This window comes from Limulus polyphemus, unplaced genomic scaffold (assembly GCF_000517525.1).
Source record: "Limulus polyphemus unplaced genomic scaffold, Limulus_polyphemus-2.1.2 Scaffold1210, whole genome shotgun sequence".
Taxonomy (NCBI): Eukaryota; Metazoa; Arthropoda; class Merostomata; order Xiphosura; family Limulidae; genus Limulus; species Limulus polyphemus.
The window spans coordinates 53,820-72,726 of record NW_013666820.1 but is presented as its reverse complement, the minus strand read 5'-3'; the positions used below and the strand labels follow the sequence as shown (position 1 = coordinate 72,726).

The 18,907-nt window shown below is 30.4% G+C and overlaps 1 pseudogene; it reads right to left on the bottom strand.

Annotated features, from left to right (window-relative positions):
- LOC106462623 overlaps positions 1-17,142 on the bottom strand; it is a 53,010-nt pseudogene extending 35,868 nt beyond the window's left edge.
- Between the last annotated feature and the right edge of the window lie 1,765 nt (positions 17,143-18,907).

Genomic DNA, 18,907 nt, shown 5'->3' with positions numbered 1-18,907 from the left:
CAAAAACTGTTCTTCCTTAACATGTAGTTTAAAACAGAATATCAAAGCATAACCAATAGTAAGTGAAACACACAAATGGACAGTGTCACCAACAACATACTTGTGATTGATTTGCAAGCTGTACTTCAAAAAATTCAGAATGGTTGATCATAAGATGGATGGCAGAAAGCAAAGCAACTGCATGGTAAGACCATTACTTGGATATATGTGCAAAGCCATACACAAGTAAAGCAAAATGAGAAAGCTGACAAGCTTGCAAAAGAAACCCATGTAGCAAATCTGGAGACTTCTACTAGCAAGATACTGACCTTCTGGGTTCTAGAAAAGTGAAAATGGCAACCATGGAAGGTCTTCATTGACATTCAGAGGGAACAACACTGTTGGAAAACAAAGTATGGTACGGTACAGCAAAGAAAAGCAAAATACCAGTGACACAATGCAGGCTAATGGTAACACCTTCTGCCTCCTGCGAGACAGCTCGTCTCCATACGAGTGGTTATTACTTGTAGGTGCAACTCCTGGAATTGGCACCTAGTAGTTAAACAGTAGTAATGAAAACACTAACAATTGTAAGAAATTATATGGCAAATAACCTTTTTAGAAAAAACACACCCACAAATGCATACTTCCACCACTCACATGTATTTCAGAAACAAGCTGAGAAAAATAAAACCTGGTAACAATGTTTTCAAACTGTGAAAATAGGTACCAAAATTTTGCTTGTAGGTCATAATAAGCAAGATGAGTTTTAGTTTTGTTATATTTTCAATTTATATTTTGGAACTTAATCAATAATGTATAATTTACTCAGATAACATTTCAGTGAATACTTACATCAGGGTAGTCCTTAACTGGAACAAAGACCTTTTTCTTGAAGAGTGATGGGTTCCCCTTCTGGATGAGGCAACACCAATGGTTCTTTCTTGGCTCCATTCCTCTGAAGTAAGGAGCTTCTGACTTTGGATATTTCTATAAACATTGTCAGGAAAAATAATTTATTAGATATATTTATAAAAAACAAATATTATCTTTAGATTCCAGAGTAAAGAACAGAATGTATGTTTTATGTATGTATGTATATATATTAACTTCTGATCAGAGCAAGCTTCCTACTTCGAGCAAAACTAAAAACCAACCTTGTAACGAGTATAGCTAATCAAATGTACTTTTCTTACATGCTTGCTTATAAAATGTAGAATGGAACATATCATTTCACAAGCTGGTTACCCTCACTGTTAATAGCATTATATCTCACAAAGTTAGTCCAGCTTAAGAGATATAGGTTAATCTAAGTTCATATAACAAGCTAACAGTGCAAAACAGTCTCAATAATAAAAGGAATAATAATAATAATAAGCTGCATATTCTAAAATTCTAACCAATACTGTTAATGAAAGTAACGCTAGAGAAATAAAATATTACTTATTTACACAACACAAACACTAGCTGTCAGGTTCAAGCAGTCATAGATTTAATGTTTGCAGAACAATATAACATTATGATCATGTAAAGCAAAATTTTTTAGTCCCATTAAAAGTGGCTTGTCATCAATGGAAAGTCATTAAAATGGTTCTGATTGTGTAACTTTAAAGAGGAGCCTGACATCTGAAATAAACTGCTAGAACACCATACTATTTAGGTCTAGTCAGGTAGCAGGACCTTAACAACAGCACGGCCAAAAACTAATGTTTATGTGCATATAAATCATTTAAATATATATATCCATCAACAACATAACTGTTTTTTTGTTGTTTCTATCTATTGCTGACTGCCTTTATTAACACACTTTATGCAAACTTTTATCAAGTCTCTTAAGAATAAATAGTTCAAAATCATGCTTGTCTGATTTTGATAAATTTCTAGATAGATATAGAAAGATGGATAAATAGTGCCAAGTGCATAATTACTTTTGTTTTTTTACTAAAGTGCAAATAAAAATATTATGGTAAAAATATCAATGTTCAGTTCCCCTCAGAACTTCTATTTCTAAACATTTTATATACTTAAAGTACAGAGCTTCAACTTTATCAACATTCCAGAAGGAGACAAATGGGAAGCCCACTAACTATAGTGATTGAAGAGTCAATCTTTTGTTAACATCCCCCATTTCCTTTATTCTGGTTTGTTGTACAAGTACATTTTTTAAAAATAACTTATCAGATGTAAAAGCATGAAAATTTGTTGGCAAACATTAATTTTATAAATCTGAAAATCATGTTTACAAGATTGTCACTGATTTTTTTTTTTTATATGCAAATGAATGAGTTATATATCTTAACACACTAAAATTTTCTATATCAGACACTAACTATCCATATCTTTATGGTTGAAAGGATTGTCTTTGTCCAGCTAGAATGAATGCAATAAACAATTAACAATAACTCACACTTTGTCAAGGAAAGCACATAATTTCCACCCATTCAAAACAACTAATCTGTAGTATCATGAATAAACAATTATTGAACAAAAGTAAACTTAAAAAAACTAACTGATACTGTGAAAGAAATGCATATAATAGATACTTTATAATTTTTAATAAAACAAAATTATGCCAAAAATTAGTTATAGTTTACTACTAAAAGACTTGGGTTTGGCATAATTTAAGGGCTGTATATGTACTTCATAAAATACATGTCAAGTAATCAATAACTTAAGTGATTCACAATAGAACAAATACTTTAACCATTTAATTTTCTTTTACTTTAAGTAGTAACAACTCATAGAATTTCAATAAGAAATCTGAGAAACAGGTTACTTATTTGCTAGTAACATAACAAATTATGAATATATACTGCATGTATACATTTATCGGTGTGCATGTGAAACGTGCCCTGTGCAGCACGTTTGTGCATCCATTTCTTAATATATTTATCTTACACACTCCCAGAAGAATCATTAATAATATTAACACAATAAATACACATAAAAACAGATTTTTAGAAATTATGGCACTTGATTTTATTATTTTCTTGCCTTTATTCTTAATTTTATAATTTTTAAGAATAGAAACATGTAGGATTCATGTACAGAAACTGTATACAGTAATGTAAAGTCATTCAGCAAAAATAGATACATTTATCTAGCTTAACAAAAAGTCCTAAAATTGACATGTGTTCATCTGATTGACAAAATATATTTTCAAACAAAAAATTTAAAACATTATGAACATGTGATGCAGTAAAAACCATATAATTGTAATTACTTTTTCAAAGCATTTCTTGTTTCAAAATTATCATTTCAATTTTAAATAGGACAAATTAAAGATGAATTACACAAAGAACTGATATAATTTACAACCAAAAAGAACTAAATAGTAACATACATGAAAAATTCCAATTGTGTGTTGTTAGAGGAAAAAATAAACAAAATAAGAGTGATGTTAACTATGATATTTTTATTGTTATCCAATCACAGTAAAGTGTGTGTGTTCTTATATATCATAAAATACAGTGTCACCATTTTTTTTAAAGTTATTTGTGGAAAATATTCTGTAATGGCACTAATTAGTCAACTTTTAAATGTATCGATCATAATGCAATTTGCTCAAATCTGCAATCTATAACACTAACAAGACAGTACATTGTGTATTATGTATATAGAATCACAAGCTGCATACCATTAAACAGGCATGTTATACTACATTACTAAGTAACTGAAAACAGGTTTTCTTAAAACTTTCCACACCATCCAGCAAATGTCTATTTGTGTGAGTAAAGCATATGTATGAAATTTAGTGTCATGCAACCTGTATCAAGCATAACAGCTGTATAATGAGAGCCTCAAGCTTAGCACTTTTGTTAGCAACTCAAAAACACCTTTGTGGGGCATGCATGTTCTACAGGTAATGAAAGGTTTAAACATGTACATGAATCAAAGAAGGCTATGTGAAGCATTTTATACGGAAGTGTCAGACATTTCCAGATTAAGATCACCACGTGTGTGAATATGTACACTGATGTATAATATTTATGTGTTGCACATAGTGATTTACTATACAGATCAATGTAGATGTACATGCACTGTTGTCCATACATCAGAAGTTTTTAACAATGCCTTTCCTAAACAAAAATGCATTTATATAATATACCAATGCTGAGTTACAGATAGTATCAATGATTGAACAACTGTGGGAAAGTGACTGATATAGAAAAACTTTTCATTGTTGTTGAATTCTATTGGCAATTAATTCGATTCCCACGTATCAAAATTTATTAGTCTCAAACCTGACAGCAGCCTAGTTAACATACAATAGAGGGCATATCATTATTCATTTATCTTGTCAAATCACCCTTACAATTATTCTATCTTTCAATCTAGTAGAATTATACTTTGGTAAACCAAAAACACTTACAACCTGGAGAGTCTTAAAATTTATACTTGCTACTTTTATTCCTCTCCTGGTAAACTTACCATTGCTTGCCTCTAAGTCAGTGGTTATTTTATAGCTGGTAGTAACCAACACCATAAAAAAGTTCTTAAAATATGCAAAATGTGTTAACTACAACAAACGTGGTCCTTTAAGACCATTAATGAATATGTATGTGGAGGAAATTGATATGAACATAGATAATGCAGATAACCATGCAAACATGAACTATCAATGGGATTAATGATATTTTAAGATTTGACTTTTGCCTTTATCTCTACAACTTGATTTTGGTTTTTAATTTCATGCAAAGCTACACGAGGGCTATCTGCGCAAGCTGTCCCTAATTCAGCAGTGAAAGACCAGAGGAAAGGCAGCTAGTCATCACCACCCACTGCCAACTCTTGGACTACTCACATTATAATGCCCCCACAGCTGAATGGGGGAGCATGTTTGGTGGGATGGGGATTTGAACCCGCAAGCCACATATTGTGAGTCGAGTGCCCTAACCACCTGGCCATGCCAGGCCCTCTCTACAACTTGTAACTGATTGACAGAACTGCTATGATTCATCTTAGATGCAAGCTTTTCAAGATCTCTTTTTAATTCCAAAATAAATGTTTGTTTATAAAGGCTATTTATTAATTGATTACTGCTTTACTTTAGAGAAAATGGTGCTCAGGAGTGATGTATAATACAGATCACTAGTACATGCAGCACCAAAAATGTATGCTTACACCCTTAACAAGCCACTTGTAACTAAAGTAAAGGTATGCTATATTTACAGAATGATTAAAAAGCTGCTCTTCATATACAGAACCTAGACTGTTAAATTACATTATTTATCAATTTAAGTGAGAAGTAGTACTTCACAGACTGATGCACTACAGCAAAGTTTCTCTTGTCCTATGGAGTATTATTATTATTTTCTATCATGTAAAAACATAAGATGTACCAAAGAGCAAATTTTAGAAAAAATTTTATACGTATACAATGGCTGTATGGAAATAAACATGTATAAATATATAAACCTTTTATGTCAAAAAAATACAAACTTTTTAATAGTCGGAACATTTAAAAATGATTTAGATAAAGAGATCAGTAGTATGACAAAACTAGGGATAACTATAAATTGCTTTACACTAAAGGAACAGAAATTTATATCCAAGATACATAGTTAGCTAATATATATTCAGGGAAACTGGTTGATTAAAACTATATATTTCCAATATAACAGTAAAATAAACAGCTAAGAAATTACATTACTCAAATTGGCTATCATAACTTATTAAAATAGTTATGTTTATTGTCAGGTTTTCATAACATACAAATTTTATGTACATATATCTACTAAATTAATTTTGTAGATGAAACAATAAAAAATAAACCTATATTATGAACACTATTCTTAGTCCACAAATAGCATACAATAAGTCACACTGTATATTATTTACTCATGACCATGAGCCAAGAAAACTTCATTCAGACACACATTTAATACACCATTCTATCTTTAAACCATCTGATTTGGTCATACACAACAGTAATTTGTGTTAGTTTCTTCTGTATTGCATTATTCTACAAGTTTCTGAAATACCAGAGAAAAGTGTACTAGTGTGGTAAAAGAAAATTCTGGTGGAAGAAATGGGACAATAAGGCAATAACCTAAAATTCAAAATAAAGAAATTCAATCAAGTGCAGGTGAATAACTACATTAACTATGAAGACTTACTTCCTAAAGAAGTTAAGGAATGTTAGTTTGGGTTTCTCTATTAGACAAAAATTCCTTTAAACACTATGTAATGAAAGAAATCACCTATTAATTGCCTGTTTGTAGCTAGTACTTATATATACTTTTAAGTTATCTTATGGACTTCTTCCAACTACAGCCAATATGTACAAAGGAAGAGCTCACTTCATTAAATTTTACAAGCAAGATGCTTTGGTAAAAACTAAAATGTTGGCTCATAGTAATAGTCACTGCTCAGCTACATCAAGCCAGAATTAAGAAGCATAATAGGTTCTTTAATTACTTGAGCACAGACAATCATTCCAAATAAAAGATTAGAAACTCTTTTTACAACCCAGAGCAAGGAGCAACTTTGAAACCAGACCTAGTAATAATCTCATATGAAGGTTTATATTCTCATCTCTTGAGATAAATCGACAAAATTAATTAGATGATCCCTTATATATTAAACTGCTCTACTACAAGAGCAAACAGATCCTCAAAAATTGGTGTAATTATTGATGGCCTGAAAAGAACATCTTTACAGCCTTTCTACATTGTAATAGAATTATAGCATCAAGCAGATTTCTCCAATTATTCAAGTATAACAAACTCCAGATGCTTATACTTACAGCAATAAAAAGTCAGATATTGTCATCTAATAAGTGATGCTTATGAATAAAATAATGATATTTCTACTGTTCCTGCTTGGTGTTTAGTAAAATCAGATACAAGATGATTTTGCCATGAATTTATTTCAAGTGGGTTTTTATGAAGTAGCCTTTTTAAGGTGACGGAAAATGACAATTTTGGTGCATGAACTATGGGACCCAAGATCTAAAGATCACACCTTCTCTTACTGAACAAGTAAATATACATTACCACTGGGTTTTATTACAGTATTGTTAGTACTTACTGTTAATAAGGTCAGCCATAATGTTAAAATTAGTAATGTGATAATACAACAAACATAAATCAGTTACTTAAAAATATCTTTATACAGATTTGTTCTATAAATGCATATAATAGGTTTACAATTTCCTTACCATCTCTGTTGAAAGGTCAATAAAATAAAAATAAATTTTTATATATGTAAAATGTTATGAGATTTAAGCTATTAAGACTAAACATTTGTGGTTTTGTGTTATAATTTGTAGCAATTCTAGAACAAAAAAGTTTAACTTATATCTATTTCCCTTTTTTGTTGTGTTTATGAGGTCAGAGTTGACCAAACCCATACATACATGCAATAGTGAAAATAACAGATAAAACAGTTTTTCTAAAAAAACGTTTCATAATTATCTAGAGAATATTAGGATGTCATGGAGATTTTGCATGTGAAATTTCACAATTTTCTGATGCATAAAAGTATTTTTAACCTTAAAATCAAAATTACTTTGCATGATGGATAGTCAATATTCGAAAATAAAAATGCACGAGCAATTAATTAATGTAAACATCTGATATTTTGTGCACGAATGACTTGTAACATTTACTGATAACCTGCAAAATTTTGTGAAGATACATGTACATTTTAAAAAGTTACAGTATAACCGCTTTCAAGTAACTTTTGAGAATACAGGCAGTCATACTTAAAAATAAGAATAGTAAATTGAATAATCTTAGTTGTTATTACTCTAATCTTAGGAGTATTAGGAATAAAATAGATGAGTTCAGGACTCTGCCTGAAATTAAAGACTTATATAATGTGAAATACTGAAACTTGGTTAGATTAGGAGAACAATTATAATAGGAATTATTTTGAGATTCTAGGTTATACGTTACTCAACAGTGGTACTTTTTAAAAGAGATGATGCTCTTTATATATAAAGGAGGAACTATAATCTGTAGCAACTGAAGAAAAAACAGTAGTCAAGACACTGAATTTAAATAAGCAACACAGGGATTGAATCTTGCACTCACATACTCCCAATTTGTGACTGGATATACATAATTTGAGTCAGAATTTTTGATGAATCTAAGTGTCAAATGGACAGCAACTGCCTTTTGTAGAAACCTAAAATTGTAGAGGACGCCGTTTCGAAAGTCTTCCGCCTTTTGTCTTCAGGTCCACGAAGATGAAAGGCGGAAGACTTTCGAAACGTTGTTCTCTACAACTTTAGGTTTCTACAACAGGCAGTTGCTGTCCAATTAAAACTTAGCTTCATTATGAATACTCTGCCTAAACAGCCTATCAAATATTAGAATTTTTGATATTTGCAATTTTCAGCAATTGCATATTTGATTGTGATCCAAGATTGAATTAAGATACAGAACTAAGGAATTAAATTAATACTTTAAAAAAAACATTTTTTCATAAAAATACCCAAGGCTATACAGCCTTTGATTTTTTGAAAAAAATTTTTGTATCATAGATTTTGATCTTTTATGGAAAACTTGCATTCGAAGTAGGCTTTTCAAAAATATAATTGTTTCTTCAAAATTCACTGTGGTTAATTGTAAAAGTCTCAAAAAGCTCAATAAAGAAACCATTTGTTTTCGTTAAACACTTAAGGCCTTTGTAATTAGGAAAAAATTTTTGTATCATGTGTTACAGTTTTCTTCAAAGGAAATTGCACATTTAAAATGGAGTTTTCAAAAATAGAATTTTATTGCCAAAATACTCAATTTTTAAGCCTTTCAATTTGCTAAAGGCCAATTCCTGTTCAGTTATGATTGTGTTCATATATGTGTAAATTCCTATATGCATCGGAGCACTCCTCAAATAATTTTGTTGTTGCATGCACAGTACGTGTACATCATCAGCAAACATGTATGAATAAGAGCACTTGTACTAATGCATATTTCTTTTGCATTAGTGCTACAACAAATAAAAGAGATTGATATTTTTTTTAAACATGCCAATTCTGATGCTGAGCAGGAGTCGTAAAGTTAAAATAAAAAAAAACACCGAAACAAGAATATGTACTACCACTTTAATTTGAATTTTGCCTAAGAAGTGTGAACATGGATGAGAGAAATAATAGAACTTTGTGTAATACTTAATTTAATAAATCTATTTAAACAGACAAACTAAATTGAATGACATGATCAATGAACAACACACAGGGAACAAACATATGTCCTCAATGGGCAGGGAAGGTGGTGGACTATGTTTTTTTTTTGTCTACAGCCGGTAAAAGTTAATAAAAACAATGAAAAAAATTTGATTATCTTTTATAAATGACCTGATATCTACATAACAATACAGAACTTATACCTTAATAATACTAAATCGTTTACCGTAAGGCATGCAGTGTCCAATGAATTAAAAGAAAATTGCAAATAAGCTTAAGAGAGTAAAATTTGAGACCCTGTTTACAACCAGGCATTTCAAAGGTAGAAAGTTTTTACCGGCAATTTTCATAGGCCACAACAATTCTGAGTGGGAATTCATATTTTGCATATGAATTTAAAGATAAAAAAGTCCCGTGTGTCATCTTACTCTAAAAAATGATTTGTTAAGTGTATGTTTTAGCATTCATCACTCAGTGTTGGCTGGCTTGATTGCCATAATTGTAGTTATGGTAACTGGAAACTGTCTGCATATAAAGTTTATTTTGTTTTAGAATTTCTATCTGAGAACGGGAATAAAAAAATATATAATGAAACACATCTACTTTTTTGGCATTGAATTGAAAGACAAATATCTAATCAGTTAAATGAATCAATTATTACCTTCCACAAAGCAGGATATGCAATTAACATCTAATAAGGTCATTAGAATTTAAAAACAAAAGAAAGGAAACATTATCTAACATTGTACTTTATACAGTTTTTACTTCCTTAGTGGATACCCTCAGCTAGTTTAAATAAAAATATTGAGAACAATATGAGAGTTCACTATGCCAATACATCAAAATAGTATCATGATACAAACTGTTTTGAACAACATCAGGATATACTGATAATACTGCACACCATTACTGATAGAGACATTAGTAAAGTTTCCTGATGACATTAAAATCTTGGGTATTTCTAGTTGTATTGAGCACTTTGAGTTACTTATAATACATTAGCATTAGGCCTATTACATTTTTAAACATTGCAATTGCTCTTCACAAGTTTGTAAAAAAAGCACACACACACCATACCACTTTGGGGTAATACAGAATTACTTCGATCAGTTAGACAAGTATTTGGAAAATAGCCTATAATAATAGTAAGTGCACGGAAATGCATTTAGGTTATCAGAATTTGAATCAGATTTAATATAAATTTGAATCCATTTAATAGTATGATCAAAGAAAATGTTCTTGGCATAGTAATAGGTAACTCAGGCCAATGAGATAGTGCTGTGTTGCTAGCAATAAAGCTGATAGAATTTAGGTTATAGTTCTGTACATACTGATTACAAAATAATAAGGTAATTATCTCTATCAAATCACTAGCAGTGCCTCAATTGGAATAACATGTACAGTTTTGGCATCCTTATCTCAGAAATATGGATTTAATTTTTAAAGGGTTCATAGGCTACTAGAGTGATTCTGGGGATTAACCCTTTAGGCACGCCCATCATTGTATGGCAACCACATGATGTGGTTTGAATTCCTCATTAAAAATGTGAATTGGGTGCAAAAAAAAAAATCAATAGAAAAAGCCTACTCTGCACAAATGATGATCTCAGCCATGTGATTCATCAGTAACATTTGCAGTTGAAAATTGTTTAATCTTTATTAGAATATGGATCTAAAGTGGCATCAAATCACGTTAAAAGTGTTTTCACACTTGAAGAGGCAATTGACCTTGTATAAACTGATGATGATTCTGGGTCTGAACTGAATCATCTGATGATGATTTTGAGCATAATACGAGTGAAAGAAAATGTTTTTGTTTTTAAATATGGAGGAATTACAATTTCTTATTTTCTCTTGAGGGTAGGAGGTAATGTTATTGAAGATTACCAGTTTACCTGGTGGATCTATAAAATAGAGACGTCTGACTTCTCTGATATATTCTAAAGATAACAAAAAGAGGACACAAGTTGAAGATTTGGAAAAGATAGGTTACATTTTGGTTAAGAGTTTTTTTTTGTTTTTTATTTAAGAGGGAAATTTATGATTTCCTGAAAAAATAAATGGTTGGTTTAAATTTTACTTTTCTCAAGGATAGCCTGGATGACCAAATTGTTCCTTGTTGTACATATTATTTCTCTACCATAGTCTAGTCCTGGCAAATAAGTGGAATTAATGGTTCTCTGATGCCAATATGCATTTATTTTTAATCATTTAAAATAAGCAAAAGCATGACTTTACTTAATCATATTATTATAAACAGCACTATCAATACTGTACCTAGTATTTTGTTTTTATCTTTCAATTTTTGTAACAGAGTTAAATACTAATGTATAAAAAGTAAACTTTTCTTTTACATTGTAGATTATTGCAGTAAATTGTTCTTGCAACTTTTGAAAGCACTATTATTCCACATGAACTTGAATATGTGTAGTTTAATGTTAATTAACATGCTAGAATATTTTTATTGCTTGAATTCTGTCAAGGCCAATTTAGCATGCTGCTACTTTATTTTTGAATGCTAAAGTCTAAACATAAGTAAAAATTAAACTTATTCACAAAACAAATTGTATATTAGTCATTATCGCAGGCTTTTAGAGCTTCTAAAACAGATACAAATAATGTTTTATATTTATAATAATAATAGCATTTGAGGGCTAACAAGAGGCTCTTTGACTAATTGTGGCTAGCCCATTTGTTTCAGAATTTTCTATACACCACCAAAATGATATAAACAAATAAAGCCAACAGCATACACTAATCAACTTAGAACATGACATATTTTGACTATCATACTCATATCATTCTCTTGCACCACATATAGGATGGTTACAAGAGTATTCAAAACTATAACACCAAAGTCAAAACATACCACATTCATTACATTCTGTTTCAGAACACACCTACTGAATTTGGTGATGATTAAGTATTTCATCACTTTCTATTTCAAGAAGAAAGTTGCCAATTCTAGATAAATGTTGCTTGACCAAAGTGAAAGCTTGCCTGTTTGCATATGCTATTTGTACTAAACCTTTCCCACACTGAAGAATATCCCCTTGCATGAGACCTCATTTGCAAGTTGTCTAATCTACAAACCTCTATAACCATCTGTTTAAATATCACTTAATGAAAAGTTTAGGGTTGAAACATTGTTGAATAAATCACCTTATAGATTAACATCTTTATATTGTTACCATTTTTTTCAAACCTTTAAAAGCTGCTAGTAGAAACTTTTTAATACTGAAAGTCTACCAGAAGATCATTGTCCTAATTAATGAAGACTCATGTACTTTTAATAACTGAAATAAAATGAGGGATAACAATTTTCATAGTAACTATTACAAATAGCTTTATTAATTCACCAGCATAAATGAATTTTCATACATAGTGAATTATGATGAGGATCAATTTCAAACCACTATTATTGAGTTGTGGTCATCAAATAACCACAGAATTTTTTACTGGGTCAGAAAATAAAGCCAATATGAAGGTAACCTAGAAGATATTGAAGAATGAGCTTTCACGTGATCACTATCTCACACAATGCAGCTATTCATACGAGTAGACTTTAGAAAATTATCACCACATCTGCACAAGAACAAAGAAATTAAATTCTCTAAAAAATTTCAACTATTCTAATAATAAATTCTATCAACATTCAATACACTTTGTGCAGCTAGATGGGTTTTGTCAAACCAGCAAGAAGGCTCTGCAATCAGCTGAGCTGAAGAAGCAGTAGTTTCTGGTTACTCTCCTAAAGAGATCCATACTAGTATCCTTGATGTACATACTCTGAATGTAAAACTCAAAATTAATCCATTGACTCAATCAGTTGAAAAGACATAAGCTATGTTGTCTGATGCAAGCAAGAATTCCTTACTATACAACACATATAAGAAGAAGCAGAAAAGGATCTAATCACCAAAACTGAATAGAACACAGCATCCAAGAGAACTACCAGCAAGTTATTGCTCCAACCCACAAAGCAGAGTACCTGTCTAATCCATATTATCAAAGATAAGATCAGAGTGCTGAGGAATTTGATTGAGCAAAAGTAATTAACCTTTTGTGGTCATGGCCAATTTCAAAGGTCATAATGAACATAATGTTTTTACGCAACAAGCTAATTTTAAAACAATAAATAAAAAGTCACTAAAACAAGTGGATTTTATCCTTGTGGTGTAATTATGGATTTTTCTCTATTAACATATTGGACAACTTGTGCCATCTACGTATTCTAGCTACTGTGACCAACATTTGTCTGTTTTAACTTAAACTATAACAATATGCTAAGTGGAAGTGATTCATGCCCTCTACCTGCAAGCAGAAATTAAAGATGTTCACAGAGGGGAAAATGGCCACTATCTATTAGAGCTATTCAATTACCTATGAGCATCACCGTTTACATCAATTACAGTTGAGTAAAATAACAGAATACTCAAAATTACAATTAAGTGTGTAACCCATAAAAATGAAGTTGGTCAATTTAACAAAACTTGGAACTGTGAAACTATACATACTACAACTCTGAATTTACTAAGTGTATCTCCAAGAAACTGGGCAAGCTTTGAGTTAATATTACAGTTCTATTTTTACTAAGGATTTGTCTGCAAATGTTTGAAGACTTTACTGAGTGAGTCAGTCTGAATAAAAGGTGATTTTCATGCTAAGAATAAGAATACCTATTTTGTATTGTATTTGCATAATTTCTACATCTTCTTAAATGAATATCCAGATTTTTTCATTGTTAAAAACTTTCTAAATTGTTTTTTTCACCCTAATACTAATTGAGAAAACATCAATTTACAATAAAATGAAGTGTAAAAATATGAAATAAAATGAATGATGCCAGTTTTTCCTCCACACAAATTACACTTTTGATCAGAAAGTTCAAATTACTTAATACTTTCAACTGTTAACCTTTTCACATGTTTTAATTTTATGGTTTTATTGCTGTACTTTGTACCCTTGAAATAGTAATCCTTGTATAAAATGTAACAGGCTAATGTAACAGTAAGTGATCTTGTGTCATGCTCCCACCAGTGCTTGAGCTCATGTAATTTTAGACATTTTACTGAACTTTTGTTAGGTTAAACCAAGAAGTTTACAATTTTTAACATTATTCCTGATAAAAATATACAATAATAAACAGAAAAATATACATAAAATACAAGAATTCCTTGGACTTACTGTATGTTTGAGCTGATTGCACTTGAGCAGAAATATTTGATGCTCTCCCCCAAGTTTTGTTGAGTCTATGAATTTGGGTGTCCAAACAAAATTCAAGTAGCTCTCAAATATAGAGTTTAGAACACAAAAAATACATTAGGCACTAGAACAGAACGTCCTAAAACAGCTATAATTTACCTGGCTTCTTAAGTAAGTTATAAATAGGCTAAACCGTTCCATTAGCTGTTCAGAGCTTTAAAACCATGACCGCATGACAAGACATTTCTATCAAGTGAATACTGTCCCCTGCCAAATTCAAAGTCTTGTTGGAAGTTTGATATAGAAGATAATTTGTTCTTTCTATTTGTTATAAACATGTCTATCAGCCATGTAAAGTTGATTTGCAAACAATCTCAAAAGTCGAAGAGAGAGTGGGAGGGACTTGTCTGGTGAGTTTGACAAATGTATTGATATCTCACAATACAAAGAAGGTACAAGGTTCAAAATTTAGTTTTTGCTTATAATTATACATAGTTTACATCTGTAATTGGTTGTAATCTCCAACAGACTATTTAAGAAGAAAGAAAATTCTGAAGTGAAGAATTCAGAGCTCAGACATGTCGAGTGATAAAGAAAAATGAAGATCAAAACTTCTTTTATTATTTCTTTTTGAATTAAGAATTAAAACTTAAATTATATGAAAATTTAAATTACAAAGTACACTTTCATGCCATGTTTATTGACATTGATAATAAAGTCGTTTAATTAATTTTTAAATGTAACACTGTAAAAGGTCATGACATGCATATTTTGAACCAGTTATGCGAAAACAGTCACAAAAACAATCAAAATTAATGTTTCCAATTATTCCCACTATCCAACTAATTGAGATATTGCCATTATGATTTCTCATTATTTTCCAATTGTTGTTCAGTTTAATCAATTAGTGTTCCCCCCATTATTACTACTTTCAATTCTTCCAATTATCAAAGTCTTATGAAAATAATTGATTAGTTAAATGTAACTGATTATGGAGTTCAATGATTCATCAATTAGAAAATTCAACTGATCATTCGGCTCTACTGTATCATATCTTCCAATTGATAAAAGATCTGAAAAGCAGCCCTAGCATAGTATATATCTATGAAGGTTCTTGGTACCAATGAAAGAGAGAGAGAGATAAGCAGGATAGTAAGAAAGAAAAAATACTATGAAAGAGAAAACATATGACGAAGATGAAAAAAAATTTCAGGGCCTCAAATGATTGGCCAAAAATGCTGTTTTATGAAGTGTTAATTCTTTTTTGTAAATAATCCCTAACTTACAGCCTCTAGAGACAATTGGATTGAACTTGAAGTTTCAGTATAAATAGAAAAAGATAAAACAAATTCAATGTCTAAAGACAAGATTCAGACACACAGTTTAAATGTGGTTATATGCAACTTCAGATGTTGCAATAAAAGTTTAAACAAAAGAAAATGTTAAATTTCTCAAACAATTGAGATTTGAGAATAACCTAGAAAAAAGGATTTAATTTTAAAAAAGATCTTTAGATACTTTAAAATGTGTAAAATAAATCATAAATATAATTATTAATGTTTGCCAATATTTCTAACAGGGAAAATTATTAATTCTAATTATACTTAAATTATTAGCTAGATTGTAGTGAATTTACCAATATCATTACCTGACCATTAGTTGGTCTTTTGTAACTTATTCTTATGTCAACAAAACTTTATATAATTCTTTGAACTTAAAAAGTGTGTACATCATTAAAAAAACATGCATATATCTAAACAAAGTTAAATGGCTGGGCTAGCTTATAACTTCCACAAAAAACCAAACATGATTCAAATATTGTTTAAACGTACAAGTAGGTGTGAATTTTCCCATTATTTACCAAGTAACTCAGAATAAGATAACTTAGTTTAACTTTTAAGTCTAAAATATTTTACCTTAAAGTTAAAATGTTCAGTATCATTATCAATGTTAAAGAATTAACAGACAATAATAATTAATTTAGCTTTTGTTTCTCATAAATTATAGACGACTCATCTTTCACTGTTCACACTTATTTCTATCGACTTAGTATAAATTACAATTTTTACAATTTATATAATTTTGCTTTAGAAGTCTTACATATGCATACTATTATTATTCGTCATTTCAACTACAAAGTAAATTAAAAAACAACAGAAATTCGAACGCTTTGTAACAGTAACAGAGAATAGTAGTAAACTGTTCGAATTATCGAAATCGCAAAAGCTATGGCGACTTTGATAATTCGAATAGCTAGTTATTATTCTCCGTTATTTATAAAGCATTTGAACTTTTGGTTCTTTCGAATTCTGCTTTTTTTTTCATCCTTTGTGCTAATTCTGCCAAAGTCCATCATGGCACAGTGATTATAATTAAAATAATATTATACTTGCAATACTGATACTGAAACTAAAAGACAAGACAGTAAGAGTAAGACAAGAGAGATTGTTACAAGTTGTAATTTCTATGCCGTCTTATCACTTGCCTTGCCAATGCAACTGCCAGCAAAACTCTCAGAGCACCGGCAACTGTGTCACGCCAACCCTAACTAACTCGAGTTCCAACAAGTATTATTCTATCTCAGCATAAAGTTTCTGAAATGTTCAGAAAACTTACCTTCATCAAGAAGTCTTTCTAGATGGACAAACACATTAGGGAACGCAGCAAGTTTGGTTTTATCTTTAAATAGCTGTGCTAAATAGTCCGCTATGTTCTGAGTATTATTATTGGAATATTCACCCATTTTTTAACAAGTGCACACTAACCCTAAGACACGAAAACTTTAACTTCCCCGAATAAAACCACAGACAATTTCACAACTTCTCTCTTGGACTCAACAGCTTAACGTCCTTTCAAGGATACCATTACAATCTTACGTACCTTAGTAAATATGCGCAGGCGCAAGAACGGAAGAGTCCATTAATAAGCGTTGTTCAGTATTTACATGTTTAAGGGTTTTTGTTAAAAGTAAGTTTTACGAGAGAAAATCTGAAATTAATTTTATATATATACATAAAGTTGCTTCAAAATAATAACTTTTACCCTCATATATATTTAAAAGATTTACTTAATGAAAAATGAAATAAAACTAAGAACTTAACAAATTTTCAATATATATATATATATATATAATGTTTAATTCTATATTACTATTTTGTAAACAAGTTCTTCAAATAGGAACATAAGTTAATACTGTATTCTAATATTTTGAAACGCTAATATGTAAAAATGTTTAAAATATCTATGGCACTTCATTAAAAAAAAGGGCACGTAATAAAATCCCTGACATGTGTTCAAAGTAGGTCTGCAACAAAAGTAGCCTAAATAGGAAAAGTTTATGTAGGAGGTACGCTGACTAAAACTGTAGAAGCTTAACTATTTTACTGTATACAGAACCAAAATGGGAGGCGCTTAATATGTGTAAACTACGTTATTTTTGTTTCTAAATTACCAAGATAAACACATTGAATGTAAAAGAAATAACGATCAATTTAGGAGAAAAATAATACTTCAACACTATGACTTTCTGAAAAAAAGTTTTTCTTTTTAATGCCCATCTGAGCTGTTTCAGCCGTTTTTATTTCTTTCTGCATATGAGTATCGATTTAGTTATATAAAACATTGTGATTATTTTTTCATAAATTGAGTTAAAAGTATTTTTAAATTATTTTTTTCAAGTGAGTTAATTAACAGTTCTCTAAGACACGATGCTGATGAATATTTTGTATTACATCTGTGCTAAAAAAATCGGGTCATACCAGTTTTTGATAAACTATGCTAATATAGCTATCAAACAGGATTTTGGTAAAATAAAAAAAAAGGACAAAACCATTATAAAAGTGTATTTAGAATAATTTTACTTATTAAATGAACACATTGAAAGAAAGACGTAATAATAATAATCGTTAGCGGTCACGTAATTTACATGTACTGAAATGTTTGAGGTTTGTTGGCTGTTTGAAGGTTAAAGGGAATGTCTGTCAAAAAACTGTTCTGTTTTTTTTTTTTGTTTGTTTATTCATTTTACCGCAAAACTGCACAATTGGCTATCTGCGCTCTGTCTACCATGAGAATCGAACCCAGGATTTTAGCATTATAAGTCCATAAGCTTACCTCTAACCCAGCTATGTGTAAGTTGGTGCCTGCCACTTTTTTATTTCCAAATAGAGCTACAAATAAAGTAAATCGTTTTGGTTGGCGAACAATACGTAGCTGTCTCTCTCTGGTTCATCACGTTTAAATAACTGTTATCTTTTAAAGGTTCATACACAACTGTTTGTATACAAGCATATAGCCCGTCAAAAATGATGGGGTAAGTACTACCAACCCCACCCCATAATATACTTTAACCTCACATTTTATTAGCTAACTGAAATATATAAATTTTACAAAATCAAGCTTGACCAATAAAGAGGCAGAAAAGTGCAGTCGAGTCAGTCAAACATCGGTAAATTCCTTCGTGAGCCAATCAAAATTAAGATCATTCATGAAATGAATTTGTGGCGTATTGATAGAATAATTATTGACAAACAACTTCTAATATATAGGAAAGCCAGTGCGTTTTCTTAACACTACATTCCAACAATGGTT